A 14270-nucleotide genomic window follows, 5' to 3' on the forward strand; every position below is an offset into this window, starting at 1 on the left:
ACACAGTTGCTCAGACACCCCCTGACTCAGGACGAGGAGGTCCCAGTCCCAACGGGCAGTTCCTGGGAAGTCCCACTCTCTTGACCTCGCCTCTCCTCCCAAGGCGGTGTAAAGCCTTGGTAAAGCCTTGCCTCCAACAGAGAAGCGGCTGGTTAGCTCCTTCCCAAGCCCCGCTGGGACATGTGACTGGCCCACAGCCTAACCTGGCTGGTGACTGGCTGCTTCTCTCCCGCTGGCACGGGGCTGGAGTCCAGGCTGGGAATGGAGGGCCCCGGATCTCTCCTGCTGCAGCAAGAGTTTGTGAGTCGGACAGACCTGGGTTCAAACCCAGCCGGGCCACATTTGAGCTGTGGCGCTGTGATAGTTCATGTCATGTGTCAGCCTGACCGGCTCACAGGGGACTCAGACTTGGACCTGCGCTGAGTGAATACAGAGGCTTTGGGCAGTTTCCTGGCCCACTCGGAGCCTCTATTTTGAAATTTGTAAGAAATGGAAATCATAATTCCTTGCACAAGTACCACTCCCTCCTTTAGAATTCCCATTATTTATGGGAAAGAGCCCCGAATCTTCTTTGCAAGCATTTCCCCGTTCTTCTCCACCCTGTTCCCTTTCCAGCCCCCATGCCTTTGCACCAGCTGCTTCCTCGCTGTGAGGCGCATGCCTAGGCTTGTCTTTTGTCTAGCTGGTCTCTCACGCATCCCTCAGGGGCCATCTCGGAGGAGAGCTCTTAGAGCCTTCCCGGACTCCCTTAGGAGTTGTCTCGCAGTGCCTGGCACAGCCCTTGGCTGTCACATTATTCATGCCATGCTGGGGTTGTGGGGCTGCGTGTCTGTCTCCCCAGACTGCGAGCTCCTCATCTCTGTACAGAAGTGGGGGATGGTTTCCCTTTCGTCGTGTTGTTTCAGCATTTTTTCAGTTTATGAAGTACTTTCTCAGATGCACGATTTCACTTAAACTCACAGCAACATGGGGAAAGAGGCAGAGCCGGGATTAAAAGCCCCCAGTTCATCCCCAGACCGGGCTTTTTCAGAAAGGAGAACTCGGGTGCGGGGGGAGCAGGGGTTGGTTCTTTGGCTTCTGAGGCCTACAGCTCAGCAGGGGCTGGAAAGGCAAGGCCAGGTTGGGTTGGGGAGGGTGGGCCCCAGGCTAGCAGAGGGTGTAAGGGCAGATGGAGGCCACAGGACAGGGGCAGATCTGACTCCAGAGGTGTCCCTCTCTGTGGAGTCCTCGGCAGCCCTCCTCATTTCTCCATCTTTAATCTTTAGCTCCGTAAAGTGTTGCTTGGAAGGCCAAAGCGGAGGGCACAGGATAATCATGGGGTGAGTGCCCTGGGAATGAGAGGCACCGAGGAACTCCACAGACAGCCAGTATGCGCACCCAGCTTGACTCAGACACTCTAGCTGTTCCTGTCTTCCTCACGACTCATCTGTTATTGTGAGAACCCCCATCCCCAAGGCCAGAGCATCCAAAGACCCTTCATCAGAACTCGAAAATCCTCTCCATAAGGGCCCAGAGAGCCTCCCACTAGGCCCAAAGAGACCCATCTCACTTCAGGGCTTGAGGGCCCAGTGCTAAAGGGCTTAGAGCTTCCTACAGTAGAGAGGCCTTTCTGATGGTGGTGCCCACATCTCCTGGAGAGGATTATGTGAACTTTGTGTGGGGCTCACGCTCCATTTCATTCAAAAGCAGTGCCGTTTGCACGCTCAAGGGCAGAAAGAACCACAGTCCGGTGTCTGCTCTGAGCTCTGGGCTGCCAGCAAGGCTGGGGAATCTGCTTGGGGTTGCTAGGCTTCCTCAGGCTCAGCACAGGGCTGTCCCCAAGTCAAAAATATCTCTTGGGTTGTTCTCATGTCCCTCCAGGAAGTTTTTTTCCAGGAAAGTCCCTTGGGTGTCTGTCATCCCAGGGATGTCCTGACCCAAGGCAAAGCTGGGAAACATAGCAGTGATTTTCCTCCATGATTTTACCGTGCAGCTTAGAGACCAGAGATGTGGGTTCTTGTCCCGGTTCTGACTTGCTGTGTGGACGTAGGTGAGTCATTCGGACCTCCTAGGTTTCAGTTTGCCTCTGAGTGGGGATTGTGGGCCCCACCTCACAGAGGATCCAGTAAGATCAAAGATACGGACATTCCTTGCTGTTGACCTTGGAATGATGGGGGAAGATGACCGATGGGAGCTGGTGGGCTGGGAGTCAGAGCCCCCTTCTGGCCAGGTGACCGTGGACACTGTCCACCCGTGTTGCTTCTCGGAGGAAGCCGGCTGCTCCGCATCTCGAGTTTAAACAGCAACATCTCTTGCTGAGGAAAAATGCCTTTCCTGTCCACCCAGAGAGGCCGGCTTCCTGTTATAAAGCTCTCCAGCCACCTATATGTTTCTAAACAATGCAAATAATCATAAATAATTCATTATTGGCATGCCGACATGTTTAGCGCCTGTCCTCTCAGCCAGACTGCGGGCTCCAGGCTGGAACCCTGTCTGCCCTGTTCTCCGGGGGCCCACAGGAGCTCAGTCACCGTTTCTGCAGGCGTCTTGACTTCAGCTGCTCGCTGGGCTGCGGGAGGAACCCGGAGGATGGAGAAGGAGGCCCACAAGCCTGAGGTGTCTGGGTGAACGGGCTCTCTAGGAAGGTCTTTCTCTGAGGCTAGAAGGAAGGGAGCGCCCCAGGAGGCAGGATGGCTTTGGCATGGGGGAAGGGAGGAGGTGGTGCTGGCAAGCTGAGATTCCAGAGGCTTTGCCTCACCCCGCCCCCTGCCCCCACCAGGTGCCTATGAGGTCTGTGGGTGGGCCCTGCTCTTTCTAGGCTGGGATAGCCTGGGAAACTTCAGATGTGGCTTGACAACTGGTGCTCAACTCAGCCCCTTGCTGCCTCTGGCTGCCCCCTCGGCTCCTCTCCTGTACACCTGCTCCCCTCTCAGCACCTGCCACGCGGAGCATGCTTCTTCCTCCACAGACCTGGTCTTTTGTCCCACCAGGCTTTGTACACCCTGTCCCCTCAACAGCAATGCACACCCCTTCTCTGCCAGGAAGATGCAAGACACACTTGGTTCCACGCTCTTCCTGTTGGGAAGCCTTGCAGGCCACCGCAGGCAGTCAGTGGCTCCTGCCATGGGGCCCCATGGCCCCTCAGGTCTCCTTCTCTCTATGCGGTTTAGGGCCTGCCACACGGGACTGTGAGTGGTTTCCTATCTGTCCCCAACCCCACAATTGACTGGGAACCACTTGAAGACAGGGATCTGCTCAGCTCCCCACCGCAGCCCCAGCGCACAGCACAGGGACTGGCACCAAGGAGAGATCCTATGTAATCTAGGGCCTGGGTTTCTTGGCAGGAGAGACTATTTGCAGTAGCCACAGTATCCGAGGCAATACGTGGCCAGAAGATCAAGGACAAGGGCAATCTTATTTATTCACGCTCTAGGAAACAGAGGCTGAAGAAGCGGTAGGGATATGCCCAGCATCCCATAACACATCGACGACCAAGCGAGGCCCCAAGCCCAGGGGTCCCGATGCTCGGCCCCCAGCTCTGGGCTGTAGCAGCCTTGCAGAGTGTCCCGGCAGCAAGCCAGGGTGCCTGGAGGCCCCAGGGGCCCCGGCTCTGCAGCTGCTCATTCCACACTGGCTCAGCCCTTCTGGCCGGGCTCTCAGCCAACTGCAGCACGAGGCTCTGTCTGGCTGCCCCTGCCAAAGGTCGCTGTCAGCAATTTGGGGAGGTGACCAGGCCACTTCCCCCTGGGTGGCTCAGACACGCACAGCAAGGCCTGGAACAGTGTCTCCACTGGGCTATGGGCTCTTCCAGCCGGACAGTGTCCTCCTTGCCAACCTGACGGAAACCGAGCTAACAGTCTGAAGTGCACACAGCAGAGCCGCGTACTATGCGCTCAACAAACATTGACCGGCACAGCCTCATTATCACTGCTGTGATAACGAGGAGTACGCGGGCGGCCCGCAGTGTGCCAGCGAGGGTGTGCATCCAGGCTCCCCGCCTACAAAGTCAAGCAAGGTCCTTAGCTTCGTTATGCCTCATTGTCTTAATCTTCAGAAGAGGACTGTGGGAGAATTAAATCAGTTAATATGTAAAAGGTAATTAGAGTAGGGCCTGTAAGAAGTGATCACTGAAGCGTGTTAACCGTTGTTATGAACGGGCCCAAATCCCTGGACTAATAATGCGGCTTCCTCCCTGGACCCTCTAACCCCTCTCTCAACATTAAAACACCGACTGACCACATCAGCCCTTCTCTGTTTGCAAAGCTCCAGTAATGGGCTCTAAGATGTGTGTCCGAACCCTTCCGCATGAGGGTCAAGTCAGCTCCTCCTTTGTCCCCAGCTGCTTCCCTGGCCTCCTCTCCCAGCCCCCTCCCATGCTCCCCCGGGCTCCAGCTCTAAGAGACCCTTGCTGTCTCTGGAGCATCGCTGCACTTTTTCATGCCTCAGTGCCTTGTACAAGCTAGAGTCTCTCTTGCGCGCCCCCCCCCCCCCACNNAAGCCCCTGCTTGACTCTCAAGGCCCAGTTGGGATGGTGACTCTGCAGGCCTTCCCCACTGCACCCAGGTGAAGTCATCGCTGGGTCCTGTGTTCCCCCCGTGTCACCCGCTGCCATGTGAATTCTCCCCAGACTGCCCTGTGCTTCTTGTAGTCTTTCTGGCTGGCTCAGTACCAGCAGGCCGGAGCAGAAGCTCAGCGTTTGTGGAAGTGGACGACTTCCAAACACCCATCCAGATGCAGCTCAGGGCCAGTTCCTGTGCTGGGCACTGGGGAAGCAGAGACTGAGGCCTGCTCTTTGTCCCTGAAGAAGCCCCAGTCATTTGGGGAGGTAGGACAAGTCTGTGTATTTATAAATAGAAAAGTGCCAGGTGGCTCGAGTCGAGTGTGGGCCCAATCACATTTCCAGGAGATGAACTGGAGGTTGCCAGGTGGGTGTGGAGAGGCAGGAGACCCAGGGAGGAGACATGGTGGAGTTGATTTCGGGGACCTCTTAGTGGTTCCATTTTGCCGGAGCATAAAATAGAAAGGGGAGATGGAGCTCGGCAGGCCTCTGTGTGGCTGGCTACTGAGTTGAGACTTTGCCCTGCCGGTGACATCCTGTCCCTGACCCCTGTTCTAGGAACTCTTGGCCTGGGGAGGGATTTCTAGGGCCTTTCTTTGCTTTCCACGGGAGCCTTGTGTGGTCAGGTAGGAACCTAGAAGGGAAAGGGCAGCCTAATTTATAAAACATGTTTATTTAACACAAAAACTTTCTCCCCAGTGGCTGCCTGGAAACTCCCACCCATCCTTCAAACGGGGGCTCGGATGTCCCCTTCTTGGAGGCCTTCCCCAGCCTGCCTGGGCTAGGTTCCTCCTTCCCTTCTTACAACTTTTTCTGTGTCTCTGATTTTATACTTGTCTCCCCTGTTAGACTGGGAGGTCCCCGAGGGTAGGCACTGTCTCGTTCACCTTTGTTTCTGGGTCCAAAGGGCTCAGCATAAACAAGAGTCAACTTTTTAGTAAGTTTAAGGTGTACAGCATGATGGCTCGGTTTACATATGTTGCAAAGAAGAGTAAATTTTTTTTTTTAAGATTTTATTTATTTATTTGACAGATATAGAGACAGCCAGCGAGAGAGGGAGCACAAGCAGGGGGAGTGGGAGAGGAAGAAGCAGGCTCCTAGCGGAGGAGCCTGATGTGGGGCTCGATCCCAGAACGCCGGGATCACACCCTGAGCCGAAGGCAGACGCTTAACCGCTGTGCCACCCAGGCGCCCCAAGAAGAGTAAATTTTTTGAATTGATAAATGTACTAGACGTTACTGCGTCTACTTTGCAGATGAGAAAACTGAGGCTCATCAAGGGAATGGCACATAGAGGTCTGCAGAGTAAAGGGCAGAAGCAGGACCGAGCCCAGGTCTTGGGAGTCCATCCGGTGGGGAAAGAAGGCATGGCTTTGGACGGCTAAGGTCGGAGCTTGGCACACTTTCAAAGGAATCATGCCTCGGTTCTGATCCCTGTTGCCCTGCCAATGGCATGCCTGAGAGAGAAGGGAAGAGACATACATTGGGCGCCTACTGTGTGAAGACCTAGTTTGGGACACTCTCACATACAGAATTGTACTTAATTCTGAAAAAGCCATCACCATCCTCAATGTTCAAGAGAGGAAGCTGCAGGGCACAGGGGGAAAGTGGCTTGTCCACCGTCTCCCAGTCAGGGAGAAGCAGAGCCGGGATCTGAGATCCAGGCTCAGTGCTTCCACACCAGGGGTCAAGGGCTCATAGGAACAGGAGCCCAGTGAGGACTCTCAAAAGGGGAAGACCATGTGGTTTTGGGTGGGACTGGAGGCCCACTCCTGGGATTCTGCCCTCTGGCCCTGGCGGCACCTCCACCTTGCCCTCGGGGCCTCTGCCCAGGGCTGTCACCCCCGCTGCTCTCCTGGTCTCCCCGAGCATGTGAGGGACTGCATGGTTGCTACTGCAGCCTGCGGCTCTGGCCCAGCTCCAGCCTGCACCCACCCAGGTCTGCAGTTCCCCAACACCTGAGCCAGCCCGAGGCAGAAACAGCTGGGACCAGAGGAGCAGTGGGGGTGGGGTGGGGGTGGGGGTCTGACCCGCAAGGGAGTCATAACAGCCCTAACCAGCACCCCAAGGGAGGGGGGCTCTGGCCCACTCCCATCACAAGGTCACAGTGACTTCCTTTTTGTCTCTCAGCTGCTCTGAAGAGGTGTGTGGACTGGGGTGTAGCAGAGGATAGGACCCCAAAGGCCCCGCTGGGTGGGGCTGAGATTTCCACATCTCACAGGCTATAACTCTGATAACAAAATCCCTCAGTTCCTGCAGGGCCACCAGGTGCCAGGTTCTGTGCTGAGAGCTCTATTGAGACTCATTTCTTTCTCACAACAGCCCTGGCAGGCACGCTACAACATCACCACACACAGGAGGGAAATGAGGCTCAGAGAGGTTGAGGGACTTGCCCAGGGCACACAGCTAGGGCACAGAGAGGCTGGGATTGGAGCTCAACCTGGCTCCAGAGCGAACAGTGTTCTAGCCATGTCAATTTTGGGGTCCAGACTCCGGGGTTCTAGGCTCAATTGCATTCTTGGGCAAGTCCCAGCCTCTCTGGGCCTCTGTTTCTCCTCCTATAAAGTGAGAGGATTGGGGCACCTGGGTGGCTCAGTCGGTTAAGCGTCTGCCTTCGGCTTAGGTCATGATCTCAGTGTCCTGGGATCGAGCCCCACATCCAGCTCCCTGCTCAGCGGGGAGTCTGCCTCTCCCTCTGCCTCTGCCCCTCCCCTCGCTCATGCTCTCTCTCTCACATAAATAAAATCTTTGGGGAAAAAAAAGTGAGAGGATTAGACCAGGTTAATCTCAGGGCTCTAACATCCTGAGTCTATGCTGTCCCTCCAGCCCTTAGAAGAGGTCACCATAGCAACTGTAAAGGGAAGTTCACGGTGACAAGCCCCCAAGATACAAAGATGAAGGGCAGGAGGAGCTCACAGAAGTCTAGTAGGAAGACAGTCGGACGCCCAATTCCATAGTGCTAGGTGTTACAGAGTGTTGTGTTGTGGGGCTCGGCCTTGAACGGGGCCACGACGAGGTAGGGTTGGGACAGGCGGGCAGAGAAAGAATTCCAGGTGGAGGACACAGGCTGGGAGATGAGACTCTGGAAGCTGCTTTCACTTTTTACTCCCTCTGTGAGGGTGTCTGAGGTCAGGCCACTCCACTAGCGCACAGACTTTCGTGTGACCGTGGCCCCCTTCACTCACGAGCATCGTGGCTTACCGTGAGACCTCCGGGTTTGTCTGTAAAAGGACATGACGAGGATACTGACCTCGCAGGTCACCATAAGGATTCACTGAGATGACGCACACAGAGGATTTAGCGTGACGTCTGGTACATGGGAAATGCTCAACATGTCATCGTGGGATGCCCTTCCCTCCTCTCCGCCCACCCCTTACTCCCCGCTGCCTCAGTCTCCCCTACCCCTCCACGAAGCCGCCCTTCTGACTGCCGCAGCCCGCACTTGCTGCCTCCGCCGCCTGACGCCTGTGACCCTTGTCTGTGCCGCACAAGTCGGCGTATTCGGTTCAGTTAGATTCCTGTTGGTCACCACCCCGGGATCTAGGCTGCTCTCACTTCTCTAGAGTCTCAATTCCCATTGGGAATTTACGTGGTTTCAGGGAAGCGGAGTCTACTCCCCGCCCCCCACCCCATTCTAGGGGTGAGGCACACGCTCTGGGCTAAGCCACTGAACAACCTCTGCCCTTAAGGGTTAATCCCCAGGTGGGCAGGTGACCTTACTCAGTCCACAGTGAGGACTTGCTGGGAATTCTGGGACACAGATTCTATCTTCTCTGTGGCTCCGGATGGTGTGGAGTACAAATGTGAGGTCTGGAACTGCTGCAGCCATCTTGTTATCATGAGAGAAGGCAGCCTGAGGACGATGCTGAGGGTGCAGAGGTAGGAGACCAGTGGAGAAACGGAGTTCTGATCAAACCATGCCCGACTGCTGGGCTCCACTAGACTTTTCAGTCACATGAGCCAACAAATTTCCCTTATTGTTAAGTCAGTTTCTATTATTTGCACCTAAAATCATCCTGATTCAAACACCATCTGGTTAAACAATGTTGTTTACCAAGAAATATAATCATTCCCTTACATATTGAGTAGGCCTCTGCGCTACACCGAGCCCTGTGCTAGGTGAGCCGTACTGAGGTGGTCCCATCCTCCTCAAAGAACTTACAGTCTGATGGAAAGAACTGGGGATTAAAATGACTGCGTTGGGGGCTCTGATGTATGCAGCCTGCTCAGCATCCATCCCCCCTCCTTTAAATAGCAGAACCCTGACTTTTCTTCGGATACCGTCTAAAGACCTGGTCAATTGACCGCAGGGAACTCACTCAGTGATGGGCATGAGAGTCAGCTCTGAGACTGCAAGCTTGAAAAACAGGTCCTGAACTTCTGCTGGGGCTTACTCAACGGGGGACCCATGAGGCTGGGGTTTCCTCGAGCTGAAACAGCGCTAAGACTAGTTAATCTCTGAGCGTTGGTAGCAATTCACTTCTCTGACTTCGCTCCTTCACTCAACCAGATGTCAGCGCCTCCTCCCATGCCTGAGCCTGTGCTGTACCGTGGGGAAGGAGGGAGGACGCGGATATGGCCCCTCCTTTTGAGCTCAGTCTGCAGAGAAGGTCGAATGAATGGGTAATCCACAACACAGCGTAGCTATACTAGGAGTAATCAGCTTAGATTGAAGGCCTTCGTTGTTGTTGGTAATTCCATGACGTGTTACACACAGGAAAAATTACAGGACTCAAGAAAGATTTAAAAATTAAAATCTCCTGGGGCACCAGGCTGGCTCAGGCCGTGGAGCGTGCACAGTTCTTGATCTTGGGGTCGTGAGCTTGAGCCTGATGCTGGGCATAGAGATGAGTTAAATAAATAAACTTCAAAAAAAAGAAAGAAAGAAAGAAAGAAAGAAAGAAAGAAAGAAAGAAAGAAAGAAAGAAAGAAAGAAAAAGAAAAATCTCCCTTAGTTCCACCACTCAGCTATAATCATGGTTAGTATTTTTGTCTACAGCCTTCCAGATGCTTTTCTATGCAGACACTTAAAAACCCCCGACTGAAAGCAATGTGGCATACTGAGTTGGATCCTGGAAGAGAAGAAAGGGCACTAGTGGAAGAACTGGTAAAAACCAAATAAAGTCAGAGCCTAGTCATGTCCCAACGTTCATCTCAGTTTTGGTAAATACCATGATTATGTTAACAGCAGGGGAAGCTGGGTGACGTGTATGCAGAAATCTCTGTGTGCTATCTTTGGAACTTTCCTGTAAACTGAAGAGTATTCCAAAATAAAAAGTTTACTTTAAAAAAAATGAACTCATTCTCTATTGTTTTATAATCTATGTTTATTCACTCAATAGTTTATCTTGAAATTCTTGTCTTAAAATGATTTATTTCATGATCGCATACGATTCCATGAATGAATCATCACAGCCTATCTCCTCTTTGTTGGAAATTTAGGTTGTTTCCAGTTCTTACTGTGAAAAAAAATGCTGCACATACTTATACTTTGTCATTTCCTTAGGATATACTAACAACGTGGGATCGCTGAGCCACAGCCGGCAGCTAGGAAACACGCACTGAGCACTCAGACCGCCACTGTTCTCAAGCCCCTGAAATACGTGAACTTGAGTCCTGACAGGCACACCAAGAGAGAGGCACTGCTCTCATTCCTTTATTCTAGCGCAATTTTCAGAGGTTTTCAAAGTGTGAGGCAACAAGTTCCCACCAGAGACTCTCTCAGCCCACTGCAGCACCTTCCTGGTGTCACGGCCAACTCAAGTGCACACGGATCTAGCCCATCCCATCGTGCTCTTCCGGGCTCCCTCCTGTCTGGCCTCCAGGAGGGCCATCCCCGCCGGCAGCCGCTGGAGCGGTCCGTGGAATACGGGCAGGTGCCACCAGCCCGATGTGTGATTTCAACAATAGCTCTTGTTGTTTCTGTCTTCAACGACAGAACGTCCTCCTCTCAGTGACCTCTGGCCATTGTAGGGGCCGTGTCCAGTGCGACCCGGTAGACTGCCGCATCAGCAGCCCTGCGGAGGAGCCTCGGTTCCCATCCCCACCCAGGGGCACATCCGGCCACTCAGGAAACACTGCAGTGAAAAGCAGCCTGTTCTGGTTTGGTGCATACTCCTAGGGGGACGGAGGGGGCACTGGGGAACAGGGGTAAAGACACACGGTCTGAAACACCTGGAGGCAAAGAGCCATAGGAAAAAAGGTAAATAGGATCATTTCTTGGGCGATTTTTCAATTTGTAGGGACTGCGCCTCCCACAGATGGGTGCTGTGATCTTCCTCTTACAGATGAGGAGGTTAAGCGGCTCCCCAAGGCGCGCAAAGCGGCGTCGGGGCCTAGATCTAACCACAGGTCGTCTCTGTCACCGCAGAACCCGTGCCCACATCACTAGGCACGTGCCTGCACGCAGCTGACGATAAAACCGAGAGACTCCCTTCTTTCCGGTCCCACCACAGCAAAGAGTCCCCCAACTCAGGGTCAAAGCACTGATGCCGTGTGCCTGGGACAGGCGGCAGGTATGGCGTGAGCGCCAAGCTTAAAGCGGCCATCAACTCTGTGTGCGTATCCTTGTCTCTGGCTCTTCTGGGTTCTTGAGCGGAAAACGTCCCTTCTGTTGTCCCTATGCTGCATTTGAAAGCACGGTTTTCCAAGCAAATATTTCCCAAGCACCCTTGGGGTTCACTAGGTAAAAGCAGCCCTTAGTACCAGTGGCCTCCGCCTGGAATGTCCCACCCTCTGCGTGGAGCCACCCCAGTCCCACCTCCTCCTCTCTACAGCCTCCCCTCCCATACCACGGAAGTAGCCCTTTCTTTACTCCCTACTTCTTCCCCAGACTAGACCCGAGGCGGTCTGGAAAGCCTCAAGACATGTCCCAGCACATTAACGCTGAGCAAAATGACTGAGATTGGGTGGGAATTTTATTAAGAAACCCTGACAGAGGAGAGCATAGCATCGAACACAAGGGGTCTCCTCACAGCCAGCGCAATAAGGAAAAGAGTAGAAAATGAAGCATTTCTTTCCTAGTGGAATGCAGACCAACTAAACAGGAAGCAAGATGGCCTCCTAGCTCTACGCTCAGAGAGATGTGTCCCCAAATTCTTTATCTAAAGGAAGCCTTACAGCGTAAGGATTTGCCCCATGGCAATCTTACCCCCAAAGCGCAGAGATGTTCAGTCTGAGGGTTACCTGTGCAGGACCTGGTCTTGCCCCTGCTGTCTGACGCCTCGTCTTCCCACTCACACCTGCTCTCCGCTGGGGGCTCCTCGTCTCCACCGGGCACAGGAAGGGGTCTCCTGTGAGAGAAGCTCATCATCACACTGCCCTGCGGGACTCTACACACAGGGCTGCCATGTTCCTGAGGTGTTGGGAGGACGGCGGTCCCTCGGGATCATCAATCACGCGATGCCATTAGCTGCGTGGGGCTGCGGAAAGGAATGGCTGTGAAGTGGAGCCGGTCTAGACACCCTCCTGCTGCCGCCCTTTCCAGAACGTACTGGCGGGGCAAAGGGACTCCTCTCTCCCCCCGTGACTCGCTCCTCTGGCCTTCTGGAACGGGAGGGGTTCCTAGAGTTCTGTGAGTGCAGCACCCTGGGCCTCCAGCTCCCACAGCAGGGAAACCAAGGATGAAACAGACAACGGTCCTACCTGACGCAGCGCTCCCCACTCGGTCCGTCACCATGCCAGGCAAGCCTCCTCGAGTTTCTTCTCCTTTCATTCAGACCCACGGCTCGTCCACGCCGCTGCATCACGACTGCCTTGAGAGTCTGTCCCCGCTCCCAGCCAAGTGTCAAAGCAATGCTGCAGCGGGGAAGGGCCGGGGTGTGAGCCACGGCCGGGCTCGCTCTCGGCGTCTGCCGTTCCTCGATGGGCGAGCCTCAAAGTGCACACGCGTCCCGTGGAGACAAGGACAGCACTCACTCCCACGGGCTTACTGACAAGAGGAAGTGGGACAGTGTATGCAGAACCTATCTTACAGTGAGCATTAAGTCTACGTGAAACGATCAGCTAATTAGGTAGATACAAAAATACGGAATTCTGGATACAATTTTAGAGGCCCATGGACTTTGAGGGGATCCTTAGGTTAAGAGTCCTTGGCCCGGTCCCCGAGAGTCTGCAAGACAAGAGCTGTCGCCAAGGCTTATGTTTTCTCTGTACACACCATCAGCGCATCCTGGGTGTCTGCAGCGTGCCGGGAATCCAGGTCACCGGTGCTGCCAGCACACCTGCCGGGCAAGCGTCCCTGCTGTTCTGATGCGGAGATAACTCGCCCGAGGTCTCACGGTGGAGAGGTGCGGCGGAAGTCTGCCTTCCGACTCACTGAGCTGTCTTCCTAAGAAAGACTGTTGAGGCTTCCTGAGGACCACGGTTGCTCCTCATCCCATCCTGTCTGCAACGCTCTGTGCCCACAAGACAGCCTGAGATGCACTGCCTGGGTCCTCGGACTGGCAGGGAGCGGCCACGAACTGGAAGGCACCCGGAGGGGCCCGTCTTGCTGCAGAGCTGCACAAGTCGCTAAATCACTTCAGCAACAAGGTCAAGGCGACAGACTCGGGTGTCAGAGACTGCTTCCGGGTGCCGACTTGGCCTCTTCCGTGTGACCTCACCGCTCCGGGTCTTGATCGCCTCACCTGTAAGACAGGACAGCTCTGACCACGCGGATGCCCCAGGAGGGCCGAGCGAGGTCTTGGCTACGATGCATGCGCACAGTACCTGGCCTGGCGTCAGCGCTCCAGGCACGGGAGCGGCTCCAATCAGTTTCCAGGTGAGGAAACCAAGCCCAAAGATGAGAACAAGAGGTCTCCTGGTCTTCTCTCAGGCCATTCTTCTCAATCACACCACACAGTGGCCTCCTGGGGCTGGGTCCCCAAATCTTTCCCCCAGTTTGTTGCATGAAGATCAGAGAAGGGAAGAATGTTTTCATGGGGCATTTAAATAGCTCAGGGAGAGAAAGGATCAGGGTCAGTCGTGTTGGCACCTGAAATGACTGCAGAGGGGAGGTGGGGAGGTGGGGAAGCAGAGGAAAGAGCTGGCTCAAGAGGCGGCATTTAACATGCCCGTGACCACTCTGGATCTCTCCAGAACAAGAAAGCCCGAAGAACGGCGGTGCTTCTAGCCCAGCTTCCTCTGGTTTTGGGAATAGCAGTCATTTCTCAGAAGCCGCCCCAGCAGACGCAGTCCTTCCAAACAGCCTGAGAGCTTCAGCTTGGCACTTCTGCTGAGCAAGAAATGGCTTTACAAAGAAGCAACCAGGAGTGTTAAAGAGACAGCTGAAGAGACAGCCAAAAATCTGGCTAGGGATGAGAAGCACTGGCTTTCTAGGCTGTGGACAGCTGTCCACCCAACAATTATCCAGCCCGGCACGAAGCAGGTATTTTTGTATATATTCGGACCCAACTAACATTTATCAAGTGTCTGTTGTGTGCCAGGCGCCAAGCGCAAAGCTTCTTTTTATAAACTTCATTTAATGCCAACAAGTCTGAGAAGGTGGCATCACACTCCTCTTTTTTCAGACAAGGAAACAGGAGCCGAGTAAATGACTGGCCGGGATTCCTTGCACATCCTCTGAGCTCCAAGCACAGCGGGGTCCCCACGAAGCCGAGCTGCCTTGTCCTCGGGGGCAAGAAAAGCCGGCCTGCCATCTGAGCCCAGGCTTAAGAGGGTGTGGCTCATCTTAGGAGCGCACACTTGGACCTCCCTGCCTTGTGACTTCTAGCGACAAGAAGGGGCTTCCAAGC

General features: G+C 54.4%; 1 long non-coding RNA gene across 2 annotated transcripts; it reads right to left on the reverse strand.

Moving 5' to 3' along the window:
- Positions 1-5665: 5665 nt before the first annotated feature.
- Positions 5666-13843, reverse strand: LOC103666428. Of its 2 annotated transcripts, XR_005831541.1 has the most exons (4): positions 13246-13828; positions 12181-13163; positions 8257-11957; positions 5666-5993 (listed from the first exon to the last, which is right to left on the reverse strand). It is a non-coding gene; the product is annotated as an uncharacterized LOC103666428 (long non-coding RNA). The 2 variants fall into 2 exon arrangements; XR_569500.2 differs by lacking the exon at positions 5666-5993 and having other exon boundaries at positions 9846-11957; positions 13246-13843.
- Between the last annotated feature and the right edge of the window lie 427 nt (positions 13844-14270).

This window comes from Ursus maritimus, unplaced genomic scaffold (genome assembly GCF_017311325.1).
Source record: "Ursus maritimus isolate PB19 unplaced genomic scaffold, ASM1731132v1 scaffold_32, whole genome shotgun sequence".
In the NCBI taxonomy this organism is placed as follows: domain Eukaryota; kingdom Metazoa; phylum Chordata; class Mammalia; order Carnivora; family Ursidae; genus Ursus; species Ursus maritimus.